Source organism: Sipha flava, unplaced genomic scaffold (assembly GCF_003268045.1).
Source record: "Sipha flava isolate LNK unplaced genomic scaffold, YSA_version1 117_pilon_pilon, whole genome shotgun sequence".
In the NCBI taxonomy this organism is placed as follows: domain Eukaryota; kingdom Metazoa; phylum Arthropoda; class Insecta; order Hemiptera; family Aphididae; genus Sipha; species Sipha flava.
The window spans coordinates 1905157-1928345 of NW_020271741.1; the positions used below are offsets into that span (position 1 = coordinate 1905157).

The 23189-nt window shown below is 30.8% G+C and overlaps 1 protein-coding gene across 1 annotated transcript in view; it reads left to right on the plus strand.

Moving 5' to 3' along the window:
- LOC112693122 (regulating synaptic membrane exocytosis protein 2) overlaps positions 1-23189 on the plus strand; it is a 199236-nt gene that overhangs the window by 41808 nt on the left and 134239 nt on the right. The window lies entirely within an intron of this gene.

Genomic DNA, 23189 nt, shown 5'->3' on the forward strand with positions numbered 1-23189 from the left:
AGAGAACTTTTTTATATAAATTCAACATTTTTTGTTCCTAAACAGCTATATTAAATTTTACTTGATGTATAGTACAATATGGTTGTTGTACTTTTTCTTACCTTGTATTTAATTATTAGTTCGATACTAAAAATAAAACTATTTTTGCTTTATTGCTTTTAAACTTTTTAAACTTTTAATTTTATTGATTTTTTTTCAGTTAATATCTTCTATATTGTTGTTCAATTAAAGAAAGTATAGTTTAACATATAATTAATTCACTAATTTCTTACACGTGTGAGATTTAAATGTATAAACTGGTTCTAATCACATTGTTCCAACTGTAAAGGTTAAAATTAATGTTAAGGGTATTTCAGACATTTTTTTTATTCTATATTCTTTTTTGTTTTACTTTTATATTTTATTAAAACAATCCTGAGTTTGGATATTTTTCCCTATGGATATTTTCCCCACGGTCACTTTTTGGCGAATAGGGCATTTCAAGCAGTTATGTAGACAATTTCTCCCTGTCGTGCAATAATAAAATAATTTCACTTAAAATATATTATTCCAGTGGTATTTTACTATCGAAATTATTCTTTTGAAAACTTTAGTTTATTTTTCATGCATTTCATTGTTATTATCACACTTATTATATAATATATGTTAATTATAAATTGATGAGGCATAAAATATTGAAGTTATAATTATTATCTTTAATTTTTATTGCGCTAATAGAATTTGCCTTTTTCTTTTTTTTTAAAAAAATTTAATTGGAATAATATATGAAATTTATTGATTTAGTTTAATTTTTTAAAATTTCAAATACAATATAATTGATATACAATATATATATACATATATATATTAGTCTTTTTCTACACAAATAAAATTTGGTTCAGAAATAATAAAAAATCAATTGAAGAATCAAATTTAAGTTTAAAACATAATATTTTATTAATAGCATTCCTTTGACCATACTATTAATTGTTAAACATATAAAAACACATGAATAAATCTTCAGTTTAACTTCTCAGAGATAATTTTAAGATAGTTCAAAACTTATAAAAACGTGCTTCATTGAAACTAAAAGTTTTTTTTTTTTGAAAGGACAATGATAAAATGATTTTCAAACTTCAGCAATTTCTAGCAGATATCTATAGTATAATGTTACTAGTATATTTTCACACTAGATGTATTAAATTATGTATGACTACCATGTAATGTAATGAATCAAAATTTGTCATATGATAAGTTTTTATGTACTATGATCTATAAAGTTGGATAATCCTTCCTTTTTATGTTTATTTTGTGGAAAAATTCATGTTCATAATTTTGAAAAAAATATTGTTATAATACCGCTTCAAAAGAATGATAATTTTAGAAAAAGTCAGGCTCTTTATAACATTTTTTTTTTGTATAATTTGTATTAAAATGTTTTAATTATTTAATAATATTATGCTTACTTAACTAACCTAACCTAACTTATATATATACACGCATAACTGAAATACGAATTATAGATTTAATATTTTTAAAATAAAAATTATTATTATTTTTAAAATAACAATAAAATTGTTGTATTATATCTACTTGTTTTTATTGATTTCTTATTTAATAAAAATAGTTTTAGTTTATCATAGTTTTTAAAAAAAATACGATTTTAAAAGTAGCGTCAGAAGGTCACCAATATAATTGGTAGAAATTAATATGTGAATACATGCTAGATGTTGGAGTCTGTTTAAAGTATGACAATTATTCAAGGTTTTTGGGGTTTGTCATAAATGTTTCTCTTTTCCTTTTTGGTGAATTTCCATACACTAGACATAAAAGTGTGACCTTTTAAGATAGTTTATAATAATATGTGTCTTTACGTGAAGGATCAAATGTATTTTTATGAAAACATATATAAAGCAAAGGACACACGGAATGAAATTTTATATGTAACCCAAAAAGAAAACTAAATCATTACTTTTAACGTCAAGAGAAATTATGCTAATATGAATTGTGGAACAACGTATCTGAGTACAATATTTTTGTTACAAGCTGTACAAGATTCTAGTACGAAAAAAAATAGTTATAATAAATACCTTGTTTTATTTATTACCCTGTTATGATATATATATATAATCATACAGAACATGGTGGATTTATTTAAAAAAAAAGTATATACACAATTATATACTCTCTTTAAACATTTTTACGACTGTAATATCATTCTTTAATGTTGTATACTTATAATATTAACTTGATATAGCTCTTATTTTTTAAAATTTTTACTAAAAACACTTCCATGAAATTATAGTTATTTTAAAATTTCCATTGAATATGAAGTAAAGTATAACATTGAGAATACATTTGAGAAGCGTTTTTTGAGTGACGTTTGTACTCTGTGTTTGTTTTTAGCCATATAATGGTCTACATGGAAGCACGTTAAGTTTAAACTTAAATATAAATAATGAATACTATTTGGATTTTCACATTTCTAATCCCCTCGTTGGGAATGCCTTTCGAATCTAAAGTAATTCGATTAACCATACGATACGTGTACATTATGCCGCGAGTGCGAAGTGTATGCACGTGTGTTGTCACCAAGTAATGCGAATTACTTCATAGTTAAAAATATTTCTAGTATAATATCCATTCAGGTTTTCACTCACATTATATTCCGAGTGCAGTATCTTCCTTGTCCCGTTATCAGGAATGGGAAACCGTTGGTGGAGATGCTGGGTTAGCATTCGCAGGATATGTGGTCACGATGAGCAGAAATATTATGCTATCGACGGATTCCTGTCAACGGGTCCCATTGTCTCCTATCACGTCGCACCTTCTTCGTTCTCTGCCACTCGCTGCATAGGATAACTGAGAACTTGGATACAATACACCCACACACACACACACACACACACACACACACACACACACACATACATATACACACACTTACATTCACACATTTACACTCACACCCACATTCACTCACTTGTATGATACGCGCCTGGGGTATTGATTATTATCTGCAGCAAAGGCGGTGGCCATGGTCGAGTCTCCGGAGTCGTAAGTAACACGCTCCTCTCTCCTTTCTCTCTCTTTATCCTGGTAACTTTCTTTCCTTCTTCACCTACTTCCACCTTCGTTTCCTCTCTCCCTTTCTCTTTTTATTTTCATTTCTTCTTTCCCGGAAACTGTTGCTGAATCGCCGACGTCAACGGTGCGTTGTTAGTTTCGTGTTGGTAATCTCGCTCACCTCACCATTGTTATTATTATTTTTTTTCAAGAACAAATTAATTATATCATTTTATTCACATTCATTATTCTATTTCAAGTACACTACTTTTGTCGAATAAAATATAAGTATAATTTAATGTTGTGCCAAAGTATTCAAACGCATTACGATAAGTTTATTTTTATTCTACGAACTGTCTACTCTATCATATTTTGACTTTTTTTTTATAATATTATTTTATATATCTAAATAAGTATTTTGGTATATTATTTCTCAATTTTTTTAAGCATCGTAATCGATATTGTCTTCGAAAATCTATTTCAACTCAAATGGGTTTACAAACAATAATTTTTGGAATTTATAATGTTTTATTGTTTATATAGTTCACAAAGAATAAATGCTTCATGACTTACCTATATATAATATACTTATATATTTTAAAATTTAGTTTTAAATTAAATATACGCATAGTATGTATAATTTTTGGTCGCTGAATATTATTCATAAACTATTCGACATAGTATAAAACAGGGTTATATTATAATATCAAGCGTTAAAAAAAATATTCCAATACTTTTAAATTTTTTAAATACAAATTTACATCTGTAATCCTTAAAATTATTTAATGAAATTGAACTTGTAATTTTTTTTTTAAATTTTAATTGATACATATTTCTATATTTCATTAAATATTTCGAAAAAATTCTAGAAACAATTCGTATTGAATTTTAAGCCGGAGCTGTTCTCCTCCAAAAATAAAATACCATTTTCCTATAAATAGAGATCTATTCTATTTCCCTTCAATTATCGGTTACCATAATATATATACTTCTCTACTATTCATTTTAAAATAAAATACTTACTATTTTTCAACTAATGATTTATAAACATAAATGAGTATACCTCATTTATGTGAGTGTATTTAATTTTCATAAAAAGAAAAAACAATTATTATTATTATTAATTATAATATTTGATTTTTATAAATTAAATTAACATTGGATATATATTATTTTTTTATAAATAAATAATAATTAAAAAAATACAACACATTCTTCTAATAATTATTTTAATAAAGTAAGCTAAAATTTTATATAGTATTGTTGATAATTATAAAAATTGAGTATTTTCATATTGAATAAGTCAATACTGATAGAAATTTCAAAACTAATATAGTAATAAAATATATTCAGCGGCCCGTGCGCCGAGAGAGCACAAGTTGCAAATCAAAACATATGTATCATATTACTACAGCAGTAACAACCCACCAATAGCAACTAGTATTATTCATAATTTTATTCTCTAAATGTTACTCCATAGATAAATCACCATTGAAAAATATACTTGGAAGAAAATGATTTTTATTTGTGGAGTTAAAAGGAATTTTAATTTTGAATTATTTTATTTTTTTGAAGAAAATGAACAGTGAAGTAAAATGGTTAAATAAAATTTTATTGGTGTTTATTGTTTTTTTTTTCAACTAATATTAAAATTGTAATGGTATTTAATTTTCTTCAAGCATTTTTTGTGTTTAATAAAGCGAGGAAAATATAATTTACTATTTTAAAGTATATTATTCAAAATCTAATGATATTTAGAAAATTATAAGATATTTTGTTTATTTAGTTTATTTATTGAGTTAATTTTGTGTTAATTTTCGTTCAATTTTTTATTTTAAGTGTATTTTTCATTGATACATTCAAATATGTATTATTGTAAAATATGAGCATATTTTTTTTGTAAAAGAATAAAATAAAATAATTTTTTATTTAATTTAATATAAGAATATTACGAGGATTAAGTATATATTGGATTTTATAGAAGACAATTAACTTGTTTTAGTGGTTCCTATCGTCAGCGGCGTAGCCAGGAGGGGTTAACGGATTATAAGCCCCTTTCGTAAATGTCTTTTTTATTTTGTAAAATATATAATAATTATAAGAGATAGGTGTAGCTTGGCATAATTGTACATCTATCATGATATTATTATTTAAATTGATGACTTATTAAAAGAATTTGTTAAACATTCAAGAAGATTAAATATAAGTTACTTTAATGCATATACATGAAGATATGGATATTTTTTTGAAGACTTTGTTAATCAATTTCAAGAAACTAAATAATAACACACTTAATATTTTAATTTATGTTGAATCGACTTATTAAAATTACAAAATTGGTATTTATGTACAATTTAAAATTCTTTCCAAAATATTTTTCTAGCTGCACCGTTGTTCGTCGTTATCTATTAGCATTATATAGTTATAAAGTTTATGTTATGTTTAAGCTATGTTAGATGCATGTGTATTTTATCAAACTATAGAAATTTATAAAAAATCTGTGTTGCACTACTATTACAAGTTTAATTATGTGCACATGTCTTTTGTTCTATAATATTTTTATTTATGTTGGATAAATTTGGTGTTCTTTTAGATACAGAATTTTGATATAGGTAAAATATTTAAAATAATTGTGTCTATGAATTTTTGTTTTTTCAAACAAACTGCAAAATACTTTTGTGTTTTGATTGTGTTAACAGCATTGGTTTTAATTTTAAATCTCTGTTTTTCGGGCAAGATCATTTTGTTTTGAACAAAAATAAATTTTGATAAATATTGTAAAACTTATTATTTTATCCAAATTATTTTTATGCTAATTTTGTTTCAATGAAAGCTAAAAGGTCTCTGCTGACCCAGCCATATTTTTGATTCAGAGCTTATTAATCTTCAGCTGTTAACAAGACTAGATAACTAGATTAGTCAGGTTGTTTTATCATTTACTTTTTATCAAAGTTTTATTTCAGATATATTTTACCGTAATTAATATGAAAATGATTATATTTAAATTAAACACTTATTATAGTTTAATTTAGTTCTGATATTCATAAATAGATATAAAGAATTTATACGTAAATATAGATTATATATTGTAATGAAATAAAAATGGGAGAATCAATTTGTTAAATTGTGAAGAAGTACTTATATGTTTTTTTAAATCATTACTTATTATATTATAGATTTTTAATATTACCTCTCCGATGATTGTGTCGGTCTGCCTCTTGACAACCATAGTTGACTCTTCAGGTATGGAATAAGGTGACCAATATATATTTTAAAATGACAATAACTTTCTTTTTTAACTCACTTATATTAATTTTATTTAAATTACTTATACACACATTTATACACTTATTTTAAACTTTTACAGAATGTTTTACAATTAATTTTATCTTTCTGCATAGACGATCTGCGTAGTCTTTTACACTCGCCTTTGACCGTCTATACGAAAAGAATAACAAGAACGCGTCTCCTAAGTCTTTGAAAATGTTGCTCTTTATGTTTATCTAACCTGTGTGTGTGTGCGCGTGTATGTGTGTACGTGTGTGTGTGTGTCATATTTTATCTTCAGTATGTTAACTTCTCAGTCACAAATTCAAGGTTTTAATAAAAACAGTATATTTAAATGAATAATTAACACATTGATTATAACAACAAAATACAAATTAAACGCCACACTGGCTGTCCGTACGCACACCTTACACACCGTACAGGTTGCCGAACAATGCCTCTACCCAACCAGTTGCCCAGCACCGTACCCGAATGGGACGACCGCCGCGCTAGCTGGTGGAGAGTTAACAAGCGACCAACCTGACGAGTCTGTCGTCCTCGATAGATCCGTAGGAGGCTACATACAATTTATAATAGTAAAAAAAAAAAGAAAAAATTTAAATAAAATAGAAATAACCAGAGGTTTAACAAATTTACACATGACAAGAATAATAATCTGACTACTAATAATAATAATATAAGGAACCATTACATTTTTTTTTTTTTTTTAATCATAATCAGGACTCGACATAGTCTCTCAACCAGGCCGGCTTACGGCGTACCTGTTGCTGTTGTCGACCAGTCTCCTGTTGTTCTCCAATGACCTGACCTTCATCTTCCAACTCAGTATTCTCAGGAGCTGGGTCCTCTTCCTCCTCTTCATCTACCATTTTCCAACATTTCAGTTGAGACACATGGGCAGTCGTTGCAAAATGGCTGCTTTTGGAGTCGTCAAGTTCACACACCCTGTAGATATCCGAAGGCAACACTTCCGTTACCACTAAAGGTCCTCTATACCGGTTCTGGAGCTTTGTAGATTCCCCAGTAGAGTAAGGAGCTCTACTCATCACCACTACTTCCCCAACTGAATATTTGAGATTATCATGTCTGCGCTCATCATAGCCAGCCTTTCTTCTTTCCTTTTCCCATTCCATCTGCCCTCTGATGGCAGCTCTCAACTTCTCAGGTGGTTCCCAATTATCTACCGTCTTGGACAGTTCCCTCAAGACGCCCTGTCGGAACCTAGGTCAATACCCGTGCAGCATCTCAAAAGGAGTCTTCGAGGTAACCTTCGTCTCGCTGTTGTTCAGCAGTCTCTGTACCTCAGGCAATGATTCGGCCCATTGGTTAGGCTCATTTCCCACCGTCATCAGGGATGCCATCACCACACTGTGCGTCCGTTCCACCTGACCATTAGCTTGAGGGTGCCGTGAAGAAGTCCGGATAAGTTTTATACCCTGGTCGGTACAGAACTGCTCAAAAGCCCCAGAGGTGTAACAAGTACCTCTATCCGTTATCAGGTGCCCTGGTAATCCATACATGTCCACAAACCGCTTTAAGCACTCAATCAACGGCTCCGCCTTGGTACTTGACACAGCCTGTAATACAACGAACTTGGTAAAATTGTCCACCATTACAAGAATGTACCTCAGTCCTCCAGGTGCGGTGATGAATGGGCCAACGTGATCCACATGCACAGTGTCGAATGGCCTCTTCCCCAAAGGAATGGGGTGCAAAAGCCCAGGCCGCTTGCCTCTGGGGACCCGAGTAAGTAAACACTCGAAACATGCTCTAATGTGTTGTTTCACATAGCGTCGCACACCGGGGAACCAAAAATCTTGCAGGATATTTGCAACAGTCCGATCTACAGCCGGGTGCCCGCTAAGGTCGTGTGCTGTCACCACCAGACTCTTCCTCATAGACTTCAGCATTACGAATAGCTTCTTTTCACGGTGCAGCCGGTACAATATGCCATCCTCCAGCAAATACGGTACCGCTGACTCGTTCATTGCGTTCTGCTCGACCATCCTCTTTATCCGCTTCAGCTCTTCGTCTGCAGCTTGACACATCACAATTCGTTCCTCTTTGCTTACCAAAACACAGACTTCGTGTCTTTCGGCCAATGCGTCATCAAGGGGTACTTCTTTGCTGTCCACTGGCGCTCGGGAAAGGGCATCCACATGAGCCATACGCAGGCCCGGTCGATACCGCACCTCAAAGTCATACTCCTGGAGACTATCATACCAACGCGCTACCTGAGCATTCGAGCTCTTGTTGCTATATAAGTAGGTGAGCGCTTGGCAATCAGTGTAAACGACGAATTTTATCCCGAGGAGAAATTGTCTTAACCTATATATGGCCCATACTACACAGAGTAACTCCAGTTTGCTAGAATGGTATCGGGTCTCGGCATCACTTGTTTTTCGACTTGCGCAATACACCAACCGCAGCGGATCGCCTACCCCATCAGACTGCATCAACATAGCACCTAGTCCAACTGCGTTCGCGTCGGTATGGAGTTCCGTGACCTTGGCATTCCTTCGGAACATAACTTGCACGGTGTCCCCAGACAAACATTGTTTCAGCGAGTTGAACGCAGTCTGTTGTTCCTCGGACCACTGGAACTTCCGGTCTTTCACCATCAGGCGCGTCAACGGTTTAGCTACCACAGCGTATCTAGCCACAAACCGCCTGAAAAACCCTGTAAGGCCCAAGAATCTTCTTACTTCATGAACATCCTTGGGAGAAGGATACTCATCGATTGCCTGTACCTTTTCCAAGCCTGGACGGATCTCTCCCCCTTCCACTATGAACCCTAAAAACTGGATACGACTAGCCCCAAATGAGCACTTGGAGGGTTTCAAGGTTAACCGTGCTTCTTGCAGCTTGCTCAATACTGTACGCAGGTTGAACATCATGTCGGCCCAGTCTTTGCCGTCAACAACCATGTCATCCAGGTAGTTCCGTATAATTCGTCCTTGGAGCGGACCTAACACGCGCTGCATAAGTCGGGTGAATTCGGCAACGGCTCCTGACAATCCAAACGGCATTCGGTTAAACTGTCCAGTCGTATCAGCCGTAATGAACGCAGTCTTCATCGCAGCCTCTTCAGTCAAAGGGATCTGTAAATAGCCACTAGCCAAGTCTAACTGAGTAAATAGGCGGCTATCAGCCAGGGATTCCAGTTGCTCCATCATATCAGGAAGAGGAAAGTGCTGTCGAATTGTTTGCTTGTTGAGCTTCCTGTAATCCACACACAGCCAGCTATTTCTACCTTGCTTTACTAGCAATACAGGACTCGCATAGGGAGAAGTTGTTTCGCTGACCAACCCACACCTTTTCCAGTCCGCGACGATCTTATGAATTTCTTCTCGGTCGAGTTGAGAAGTCTTGTATGGACGACACACAACAGGTATGCTCTCTGGAATTTCATGAATATCAACCTGCATCAAAGGTGTACAACCCAACTCATCAAGGCTTTTGGCGAAACAATCACGATATTTATTCAGCAATTTCATCAAATGGTCCTTTTCTTCTGCAGTCACATGCTCGTTGACGTACCCAATACTAACGGCACACGAACAGGCGGCTCACCACTCACTTCTACCAAATGAAGATAATCGGATTCACGATCATGGCCTGCAGCTCCCACGGTCACAATTCCAGTCCTTAACTCTGCTTCATAAATATGAAGTTGTCCATCTGCCTTACGATAGGCCACTGTCGGTTGGTCCAACCATGATCTCCCTACTATAACATCAGGATTCTGCACTGAATCCGGCACCACCAACATCAATATCTTCCCAGGATTCACTCCATCCACCACTAGATCAGCCTCAGCTTCACCAACCACGTTTACAGAAGGCACGATAGTACTCCCAATACCATAAAGAGGTCAAGAAGCAGGCTTAGTAGGGATCCCACACCGTACAGCAATACTTGCCTTTATGAGAGTGTGATGACTACCCGTATCTAGAAGGATGTCGACCTTGCAATCATTAATACTGCCAGTCCGCCTGTAAGGATGACTAATCGTCTCTCGGGACACAACCGCTATACTTGTCTGGTTTCTATCAGGACAGTTTGGGCGGATATGACCCTCGACTTCACAGCCAAAACATACTGTCTTCCGCTTCTGTTTCTCCGGACAATCCCGAGACAGATGTCCGGTCTTACGACACGCCCAACAGCTAACTGGCCGTTTGAGTCCTCGCGGGTCATCAGGTAGAGCAACAGCAGTTCCAACTTTTTCTTTTAATTGCAATCCATCCGTAACAATAGCCCTTCCATCCCGTGGTCGTCGGAAAGAAGCGCCCTTCCCGCTTGACTGCACATTCACCTTGAGATTGTTTACTGTTGGTTCGTGTAGCGAATACATCCTCTCCCAACTCAAGAGGTCTTCCAAAAAATCGTCTTCATCTAAATGTCTTCGCCCAACAGCATACAGAGCCAGTTCTCGAGACTGTAGCCCTCGAAGCACATAATCTTTCGTCACTTCGAATGAATGTTCAAGTGCCCTGCACATTCTAAGTTTCGGTTGTATACATATAAGATATAATGCCTTCACCAGCTGATTGCTTCCGCGCTCTCATCTCGTCCTCCCGATCGGAAGCACACGCACTCCGGACAAAAGTCAGACGAAATTTTCGTTCAAACATATCCCAGTCATCGAACTCACGACCCGCATACCAGTCTCTAGCCGGACCGGTCGCATGTATACGTACGAATTGTAGTACGTACCGGAATGGCCACGTTTTAACCATCACCATGCCCTTTACTTCCTCCAACCAGTCCTCAGCTTGAAGAGGCGTCTCTTCTCCGGAGAATATGGACACCGCGCGACTCAGGTCAGGTACAACCCGATATTCCGCCGGTTCAGCTCGCGATAAGCTCGCCCTCGAGTGCGACGTAGACCTTGCTTCGTCCCTTGCCGTCAACTGCGCTCGGAGCTCAGCAACTTCAGTCGTTAGTTGTGGCTCGATTTCAAGTTGCGCGCGTAATTGCGCGACAAGAGCGATCAACTCGGGGTACGTCGGAGCCTTGTGCATAGATGTTGATTTATTTAAATCGTCTTCAGTCATGTTGACGACGCGCGAAACAAAAACACTGATAACAGTTAAGGAACGATATGATAAACAATAACACTGATAATAGATAAGGAACGATATGATAAACAATAACACTGATAACAGATAAGGAACGATATGATAAACAATAACAACTTTAAATCGGTTGGTAACGGTCGATTTTCCGGAAAAACCCTCATCGACGGCCGCGTAACTTTTTACGGTAGCTCCAAACCGCGTGATCTAGCCTCACAAAACGTGTACGAATTTCGAACCAAACACGTTTACTCCGCAAATTCTTCCTCGATCTCTACGTTCGAACTTAGCGTTTTCGCCCTAGCGCACTATGCACAACAACTAGAATCGAATAACGAACTCACGACGTTCCGCACCACGTTCTTCAGGAACAAATCCCATTTCTGATAATAAATATAAATATATATATGTTAACTTCTCAGTCACAAATTCAAGGTTTTAATAAAAACAGTATATTTAAATGAATAATTAACACATTGATTATAACAACAAAATACAAATTAAACGCCACACTGGCTGTCCGTACTCACACCTTACACACCGTACAGATTGCCGAACAATGCCTCTACCCAACCAGTTGCCCAGCACCGTACCCGAATGGGACGACCGCCGCGCTAGCTGGTGGAGAGTTAACAAGTACATATGACCTATTCTTATATTTAATGTGTACTGATTATTATAATTATTTAATTTTACATTCAATTTTTTTAAAAATATATGAATGCTTAGGCGCATATCATTACAATATCTAATTGGGTACATAAATAATAATCATTATGAGATTAATTTAAACATTAAAACATTTAGAAGAAATTTAACACGAAACTAAAACAAAAAATATACTCATTGTAATTATAATTATTTTAAAGCTTTTATTTTAACAGTTATGCATCTCGATTTTTAATCATATTATTTAGATAAACATTAAATTATACATTACTAACCATAAATGTACTTAGTTATATAACTTAAATTTGTACTTCTTTATATATTTATAGTTTTATAAGTGAATAAATTATATTATAAATAAAAAACTAATTACATATTTATTTTTATTATTTTAACAAGATAAAGCCAAAAAATAATACATTTTATAATATGTAATAGTATTAAAATGAGTAGGTAGTATTTCATTGGGGAGTATATCTATATTTAATGAGGATTTTTTTAATTAATATATATTTCATCTTATAAGTGTAGAAAAATCTTTTAGTCTCATAATTTTAAGGAATATTTTTGTACGTTATATTCGTAATGTATAATCTATGTAACTATATATATCATAGAATTTTGGTATTATGTATAATTTATTTGAAGAAAATATGAAAATAAATTTTGATATCGAGAAGAAGAGTGATTATATAAATTGTTCATTATATTTCTTAATTTTATTTAAGACCAAGTTAAATATACTGTGTTTTGATTGGCTTGATATATTTTTTAAACGCATAAAAATCAAAATAATTACATTTTAATATCACAAATTGTATTATATATAATAAATATATTTTGAGTAATCTTATTCAAGATTATATATATATATATATATAGTTTATATTTAAGATTATGTTATATTTATTATTTAGTTTATAGAAGTCATAAGTTAGATAATGATGATAAGTTTTTAAAGAAAAAATGATGAAATTAGCTAATAATCAAATACATTTTTAGAATGTTCAGGCTAAAAAAATCTGTTCTTTGGTACTTGAAAAATTTAATAGCTATTTTTCTCAAGAGAGTCCTCAGATCAATACTTTGAATTATTTCAAGAAGTAAAAATAATTTTTGGGAAATATTTTTTGAAAAGCGACTAACATTTCATTCACGCATTTATTGATATATTATAGTTTAAGTAATTTATACTTTAACGAAAATGATTTTATTGTAATCCAATATATTTATTTTTATAAGTTATATTTAAAGGTTTATAATTCATATGTATAATATATTAATTAAATGAGATATCCTCATCAACTCATATATTCTGTATTGTCTCGTATATTTGAAACCAGTTTATTATATAGTTTTATAAAATACAGTTTATAATTTAATCAACTATGTGTAATTGAGTTTTGTATAAACTAAAATTGTAACTTTTATTTAACCGGGGTTTTATATTGTTCTTATAGTTATTATAGTTAAAATGTGATAAGTAAAATAAAGAAGAAAAATGATTGTGTACAATGATCATTATTTTAACAGAAACTGTGAATGAAATATTGAAATTGGAAATATGTCCTACCGAGACATTGACACCATTACTGCAGTAATCGAATAAATCAGAATTCGTTTAATATGTTTGAATGGTGAAATAAATTGGTTGATATATTGACATAATATGTATATTATACGATTGATTGTTATATGATTGTTGATATAATCTTTATAATTGTATACATAATATATTAAAATACTAGTAGATTACCACATAACTCTTTCCTAGTATTTCATTAGTAGTTTTTTTTTGTAAATTATAGCATTCTAAGTAAATTCTAATTACTATTTATTAAAAGTTTAAGACACAAAATATGAAAGCACGTAATTTCGTCGTGCGTCAAATGGACGCGGTCAATTTGAAGCAAGATAATTGGACGCATACAATATTTCAACATGGGTAATTTCGATGTATCAACATTTCAACGAATGTCTATTCGATGCATTTTTTGATACAATTATATCATCATTCGATAAGAAAATAGATTAAAGTTGTATGTAATCGATGCAAGAGAGTTTTGGTGCACTTTAGTAGATTTACTTATATCCACTTTGATATTAATTTTTATTGTTATAAATTACTAATTTCATACAGTTTATCTTTTATACTGTCCGTATCGCTAAATGTTCATTCTGCATTATAATGGACACAACACCAACATACCAACACGAGATTTCGTCGAATATTCGCTGAGACTTGTAAATTACTACTTTTAGCCATTGTTTACATTTTTATAAAATTTATTATTTTACCAATTTAAATCCAAAAAAACCAATTTTTAATATCATATCTTTATTTATTTGCAGTTATTGGATAAATATAATAAAACGCCTCGAATTGATATTCGTCAACATATAGATACATAGAAATTGCACGTATCGAAACGTATTGCATTAACTGATCGCGTCCATTTGACACGTTTTGAAATGATATGACACCACAAATTATAATTAACTACATATCGTACCAAATTAATTATTCAAGTGTAGTTCATATTTTTATTTTTGTCGAATAAGTATTTAATTCAATTTAAAATTACCAATTGAAATAATTATATAATTGTTAGTACTTGTATTTTGGTAAATAAATTTACAGCTTAATTTAGTTTGTGTATTTTTACCATAAAATATAGAAATATAAAATATAAGAATATAGTTCTTTAATACTTAAGTACAAAAAGGCACAAAATGGTTAATAACTGTAATTACGTGTAATTGGTATTGATGTAGTGTTTTAATATTTCCATTTAATAATTATGATATATTTATAATGACTAGAGAATATAACATCAAATTATTTTTGGTCATATTTTAATATAAAAACAAGTAAAATTGCTCTGTAAATGGTTTTTTCATTAAAATTAACAAAGTTGTGAAATATTCATATATTATCTGGCTTTCATAATTAAAAATTGTGAACATCAATAGTTTATTCCGTTTACAGTTAAAGTTTTTAATAGTGTTATGCCGTCTAAGTTTTTAGGTACAAAAGTATTAAAAACAATAATTTAAACGACGATTATTGTATGTGTTTTTTGTAATCCATTTGTTTAAGTAAAAATAATAATAAATAATTTCAGTATAAGACACTCCAGTTTCTTTATACGCCTTAACCATGATCAGTCTCGTGGGAACTCCGTTTTAGAGTTGGTTTCTTGTAACTACTTGTAACTTTTAGATGAGTGTATTGGGAATGTGTTGAATTTTTTACTTTGAAAGAGATCAACAATAAAAACAATTCAGTTTAGTATGTTCAAGGTTTTAATGTTTATTCGAAGACAAAAATTGTTGTTTACTTTGAAAGTTTTTAATTAACCCCAAATATAAAATTGGTGATAGTTTTGATGAATTTTGAAGTACTATAGAAAATTCTTACTATCTAATTATATAGAAACCTATATAACTTATTCAATAACTAATTATGTATAATCGATATTCTCTAATTTGTTTTTATTAAATAATATAACTAATGAAATAATAATTTCAATGTTTGTGTATGTTTCTATATTTAAAGCTATTACTATTAAGTACTAGAAAACAGATTCTTTCTCAAAATATATTTACATTTATAATTGCAAATCATTCATCCTCGGAAACTTAAGATAAAACAAGTAAGTATGGGGGTTCATTCTAGGATCTGTTCATCCTGATGTTGGCCAATTTTGATAACTTTATGATCTTAAAAATTGTTATTTAAGTGAAAAATATATTAAACAAAATTTTATGTGATAATAACAAGATATTTAAACTAATTTAGTATTTTATATAGGTTATTTGAAGAGGTGTTTTTAAATTATAAATCAATGATCTAATCGGAATGATTTAAAGCTAAGTTTGGTTTATTCTCTTGTGCTTATACGAATATTAAGTACTTATAAAAACACATTTCTTAGGATATTCGAAATAGGTTGAAAGTAGTAAAAATATAATAGAAATAATATTTTATTACAGTTTTAAGTCATAAAACAAAGGGATTACTTGTATTTTCAAAATATATATAAATAATAGTGAAGGAAAAAAAGAAATTCAAAATTTTTATTTTTAGTTTTTTTTTCAATCGTTATATTGTATAAACTAAAGAAAAAAAAATATATTGCTTATTAGATTTTGAATTTAAGAATTATTGATCAAAAACTGGTGCATTTTTATTTAAGCGTTAAAGTGGTAGTAGAAAAAAATACCGTTACTATGAAACCTTAAATTATGTATATAATATATATATATATATACATGATAATATATATTTGAGTAAGTGTATGCGTGTGTGTGTGTGTGTGTGTGTGTGTGTATGGGTCAAAAGGAAGATCTAAAGATGTATTAGAGTAGTATAAATCTTCTTTTGTGGGTGGGACGGGGGACAGAAAGACGGCTGACAATCTTGTATTCACCGCGCAATGATAATAACAATAATAGAGATGATAAAAACAATACGAGCTATGTAATAGTAATAATAATAACAATAATAACATAATATATTGTATGCTGTCAGCAGTAACTGACACGGTTCGTTCCGGCCGCCGAGGATTCAGGGTGTGTGTGTATGCGTGCGTGCGTGCGTGCGTGCGTGCGTGTATGTGTGTGTGTTTGTGTGTGTGTAAGTGTGATGGGCGCGTGTGCGATGTTACGCTGTCTACCTGTTACGCGCCGCGTTCTAGAAATAAGAAATACTGATGACTGATCGTGCGCGCGCTTAGGTATATATTTGTGTGTGTGTGTGTGTGTGTGTGTGTGTGTGTGTGTGTGTGTGTGTGAAATAGAGTTGTATCCATGTGTGTAGATGTTTTAGCGTATGCGTGTAGTATACTGTAGGCTGAGTTTGTATTAGTATTCGTGAGTGAGTAGGTAACAGAGAGAGAGAGAGAGAGAGAGAGAGAGAAAGAGAGAGAGAAGGGAGTGAGTGAGAGGGGAGAGAGGGAGAGGGAGGTAGAGAGGGAGAGAGTGATGGTGAAAGAGAGGGTGAGTGAGAGAGCCAGAGAGTAAACGAGTGTATTTGTGTGCATTTGTGTGGGTGTTCGCTCAAACGCGCGCGCGCGCGCGCGCGTGTTAGAGTGACGGTGGCGGTGGCGGCGGCGGTTGCCCGGGCGGTGGTCTGCGTGTGAGCGGCGGTGGTACGACGTGAAAACGTTGGCGGAGGCGGCAGATGTCCCGGGAACCCGCACCGCGTTCGAGTCATCGCCGCAGACGGTGGTGGTGGTGTGTGCATCCCGCGCCGCGCTATAATCAATACGTTCACAACAACCCTGGATAACGCTCTACCTCTGGCCTCCGACTACGGCACCGACGACTCCGCGCGCGCCGCACACGTTTCTGCTGCTGCTGCCGCCGCCGATACTGCTACTACTGCCGTTACGGTGGCGGTGAAACACACCTACACGTCCGTCCGCCGTCACCCGTTCCACAAGCGTAACGCGCGCGCGAGATGCCGAAATATCGTTGGCGGCGGCGGTGGCAGAGTTCACCTACCAGTTGCGCTCCGCTATATCTGACAAAACCTCCTCTTTCTTATTTCCATCACCTCTCCTCTCCTGTCCCTGTGGTCCCCTATCTCTCGCGCGCACTGTCGCACGAATTCCTGTTCTACCCGCAGCCGCCCCGCCGTCACACGGCTTTTGCTACCCGCAACCCGTAAACATACCGTATAACTCTAACGCCCCTGCTACGACGGGAGCGCGTGTGCCCACGTGATTAAACGACTTACGACATACGTGCGTACTGGTGGTTGTTGTTTGTTCATCGCACACGCGTCGTATACGTGTCGGTCGGGACGAGCAGTACGAAGAATCGTTCACGATCGGATCGAAAATCCGGCGTAATACGCATCTCACTTGCGAGCCGACCCCTATACGATGGATAGGTTTCGGAGTTGTTGCGTTTGCAAACTTTTTTTCCATTGTTCGATGGACTAATCGTTATGTAGGTTATAAGTTCGTTTCACTCGACCACGAGTTGAAATCTAAACTTTTTTATCGCGCGACTTTATGCAGTTTTTAGCATTTTTTCCATTCGATTGCGATTTCGTTGATTTTCTTCGTTTATAATACGACTTTTGATAAAGAAAATTTTAAAATTTGTTCACGAATTTAATTTTTTTTATGTAGGAAATAAATTAACGAGGGGATCCGTGTCAGATAGGATATATATATTAGAATAATATAATAATAACAATAAATAAAAATAATATTTGATGGTTATTTCGAGCTTTGCCGATCGTGATGACAGTGCTGTAAATATTATTTGATAATACGATGCACGAGTTAAACAACTTTCTGTCGCCTAAACGAAAATATTTCGAGTATGAGAACGTAAAGAAATCATCTATCGTACTGCGTAATTGTTATAAGGTATGCACATAGATGTGTATAAAATGTAAAATAAAAATTGTTCAAATAAAATGTTTTTGAATGTTGTTCATTTTCTTTGTAGGCTCCTGAAAGACCAGACTAAAACCACTATTCCAGTATTAATATGAATTTTTATTTTGAAATATTTTGTAAAATAACTCACATTTGTAATATGATTGTCTTATTAAAAAAATATTACTACAATTTTTTTTTTAAATATTTAAGCTGGTTAGTTTATTGTAATTTTTAAGTGAAATTTCGAATATTTCTTACTACAATAATACGATAATTTTTAATTCGCATTTTAGTGTAATCACTTCCAAACCCTAATGATAAAAATATAGTCAGTTTTTGTTAAGTCCATGTTAGTCTCAAGAATCTTGGTTGCAACTATATTAAATAGATGTCTCTTAAAATATAACAAAATCGACATGGTATTCATGTTGATTTAATAATATATAAAAATCAAGTTATGATAATATGAATAAGTATAATATTACAATATAAATCAATATCAAATAATTTATAACTTTGTTTAATATTCGTATAGTCGAATCATTGTTTAATTATTGATAATAAATGGGTTTTGGTATATTTTTTAATAATCTTAATGTATTATTTCTTGATATTAAAAAAATGTAGAACCTACATCTGAGACCTTGGTGGATTGTATCTGTTGTATCCCCTTCCCTCAATTAATCCAATATGGATTTAATTAATTGGCGGGAGAATTCTTTAGATAATTCTGTATGGTTGCTCGTGGTTTCTACATTTTTGCTCTTATTCGTGTGCATGACACTTTTGTATACCTTGTCATTGTAAGTTTATTTTCTACGCCATTTGATAAAAGATATATTTTTGTTTTATAGTTTCGAATCATAAACATGTCAGTTGTTCAAACATGAATTACTGTAATGACGATATCTGTTTTCTGTTTAAAACACTTTAATATATAATCAATTTAGGAACGCAATAACATTATGACTGCACTATGACATTAAATAAATATATATATTTCACTTAAAGCAACAATCATCACATTTTAAAATTGATTCAAAAAGTTGCAGTTAAAAATAATTAGGATACATTTAATTTGTATAAAACATAATGATGCCAAAGAAGTTTTTTTACATACGATTTTATTTGAAAAACATTATTAAAAATCATTAATTGCCTTCAATAAAAAAAAACTAATATAATGTAAGCAAATAAAATAAAAATAAAAAATCTTTACTTGTAGTGCAACTGTTATTTTTTTTATTATTTTGTATCATAAATATTTTATGTTTCTTCGAAGAAGTATTCAAAATGTGTTGAAATACAAAAATACAATACAATTTGAATATTATGCTAAACACTTGATTTATATTTTTTTTATAGATTACTTATACATCATGTATAATAATATATATATTATACTTATTTATCTTATGTCAATAATCATAATGTTTCTTATATAAATAAAATACTTCATATTTAAATTATTTATGTTTATAAGATACGAGTATATAACAAATCACATAAAAAAATTATAAAATTATATGAAAGTATCCAATGATATATTATTAATTCATTCGTAGAATATAGTACGCAAAATAAAAATACAATATTATGCATATATTTATTTTATTAGTTATTATTGAACTATATTTTATATTATTACTTATACCAGATTTTTCAAATATAATTTATTATGATAAAAAGCTGAAATATAAGCTAATATAATATTTGTACAATTAATTAATTTGGTTTCATTATATCAATGTACATTTTTGTGTATTTTAATGAAAATTAATTTACGTTTTTCCGATCAATTTTCCATATTACACAATCTTTTTATTGATGTTACTGGTCAAAAAGAATCAGAAATAAAAAAATCCTCTTATTGTCGTAAATTACTTTATCATTAATTATTAAGCTAGCGTAAACTTAGAGCAGAATTCTGCAGATTCACAAAATTAATTACACTCGTACGTGTTTAAAACGATTCTGTAATATGTTTTAATAGAGCTTATTTTCGATGTACTTAAGATATTTTATATCAGCCTAAAAACCTTCACTTTAGTTTATTTATATTATTTTGCTAATATTTCTTATGTGCTATATTTCTTATTAAACTGTTAACAGCAATGTTTTTGATTACTAATTACTATTGTTGTATAAAAGTTCTAACTGGCTCATAGTTTATTGTATATATATATATATGTATATGTATATCAAAAAGTATTTTATAAGTTATTATTACAAAACACTACCATCGTGTTATGGGTACATACTTGGAAAAATCTAACATATTTCTTATGTTAGTGAATATTATTTATACAGCTATAATGGATTATTTTACATCAAAACAACGAATATTTTATGTTAAATTTTTTTATTTTATTTTATACAAATATTTCATCATCACCATTCAACATATACGAGTATTTTGATGTTTTACATAAATGTAATAATACTCTTCAATAATGTTTATTAATATTATAAATATAATAAATATTATATGTTTATAAATATTAAATATTTTTATTTTTGTTCTTATGTTTAATGGAATATGTTTTAAATCTTTGAACATATACATTTTTTTAAATTTTTAGTATAAGTTGAATATAAATATATTAATTTCTATATAATATTTTATAATATTTTATTTATATTTTGTAATATAGATATATATTTTTTTTATCGATCTTTTTATAAAACATCGGCTTCTAGGACTATTAGTTTAACATTAACTTGAAAATTAGTTTACAAACGTTTTTCTAATGTTTTTGTTGTAATATATTGATATGAACTATAAAGGTAGATTTATATTGACAATTTATGAAATGTATGTATATTAAGCAATTAAAAATACTAATAAATAACAATATTTTAAATTGTTTGCATTGAGTATGCAATCATTCAATTATAAATGATATTATATCAAATATGACCTTACATTTTCAATAAACTGTCAATTAAGTATTTATAAAATATACATTAAAAAAAAAAAAAAAATCTAGTACAAATATTAAATAATTAAAATATAGTTAAACTGTAAGTAGTATTTATAGTAAATATAAATTTTACTTAATTGTATTATATTTTATTAAATAATATGTAATATATTGTAACTGGACCCAAATACACCTATTGAAGAAGTATTCGATTTTTAAATTAACTTATCTTGTGTATATATATATATATATATACTACACTATAGGTAAAATATACTTATTTTGTTTAGAAAGTTGTAACAAATAAGAATCACAGAAGTCGTTTGTTTGGCCTAGGATATTATACATACATAAAATAAAACGTACGCGTGTTCTGATTATAGATGACATGACTTTTAGAAGTTATCACACTATCCCTACACTAAATATTTTGAAATTCCCATAATACTATGGAAAATGTTGTTAGTATTAGGTTTGATCGATACTTATTGTTCTTTCAGTTTTGTAAAAAATTATGAAAATATTAAGGTTACAAAATTTTTTCTTTGAACTATTTTCTTTTTATATTAATTGGATTAATAAAAAAAAAATCTGTTAGCCTTTTTTTACAGTAAATATATTAGTTAATATATTTATCTTAAAATTAAAGGAATTTTTTAGAGGTTTGAATGGTTCAATTTACAGAAGTACCTTACGGCAATCACTTAAAAGCGTAATATCATAATTTGAGAATAATCGCATATATAAATAATTAGTTTTCTTGTTTTTAATAATTGTTGTATATTTTATTATTCCTTCAGATCTTTGTTATCAAAATATATAGTTTAGTTTTTTGCAGTGTTTGTTTTAATAAAGTTCAGATAAAAATCTATAAATTAGGTACATTACAATCGTACTGATCGAATACATTTTTTTCTTATACACTAAAATTATAAAAGTTATGTAGTATTAGGCAATTTAGATTCATGTCAAATGAAATATTACTTTGTCGTATATGCCGATTGGGTTGTACATATAAACTCAAACACACCAGTAGAAATAAAGTAACACTTAAGAAAAATTGTAATTCTCCTGTCGTGGTCGAGTCACACGACCACCACAGAAGATTCCTTTATTGGTTTTTGTCTTCTCTCTTATATACATCTAGTTTAACCTAATTACACATAGTGCTTGCACGCTAAAATTAGCGTTTTTCAAATGAACATAGTATAAAAAATGTTGTTTTACATTTATCTTTTTATACACTAAAATGTTATGATAATCTATTTTCTATTGCGACATGAATATACGTTTATTTTAGTTTGTTTAATGTTTCATTTGACATGAATCTAAATTGCTCAATACTACAGTTAGTTAAAAATTATTTTGTCTATTTTAAATTGATTATCTTTATTGTTTAATTATTTATTAAACATTTTTTTAGTTTGAAATTGGAAAAAAATTGTATTCTACGCTTATATGTTTGATTTGATATTGATATATCTCTCAATGGTTCAAACGATTGGTTTAATTTTAAAAGGTTTGGCTCATTTCTCTTTTTTTAATATTCTTATATTTATTTACTCGCAAAAGAAAATTAATGTTTTATAGTAATAATAGAAAACAACCTATATCCAAACGAACGAGCTGGTCATTGTATTTTCATCATTGAATGACTTTTAAAGTTATGATAACTTTTATAATTTTTCTATTTGTGAAAAATGGTTCATACGTGGTGAATATTTAGTGTTTATTTAGAAGTATTTAATATTATGATTTTAAAATTTTAAAACTTTGATTGA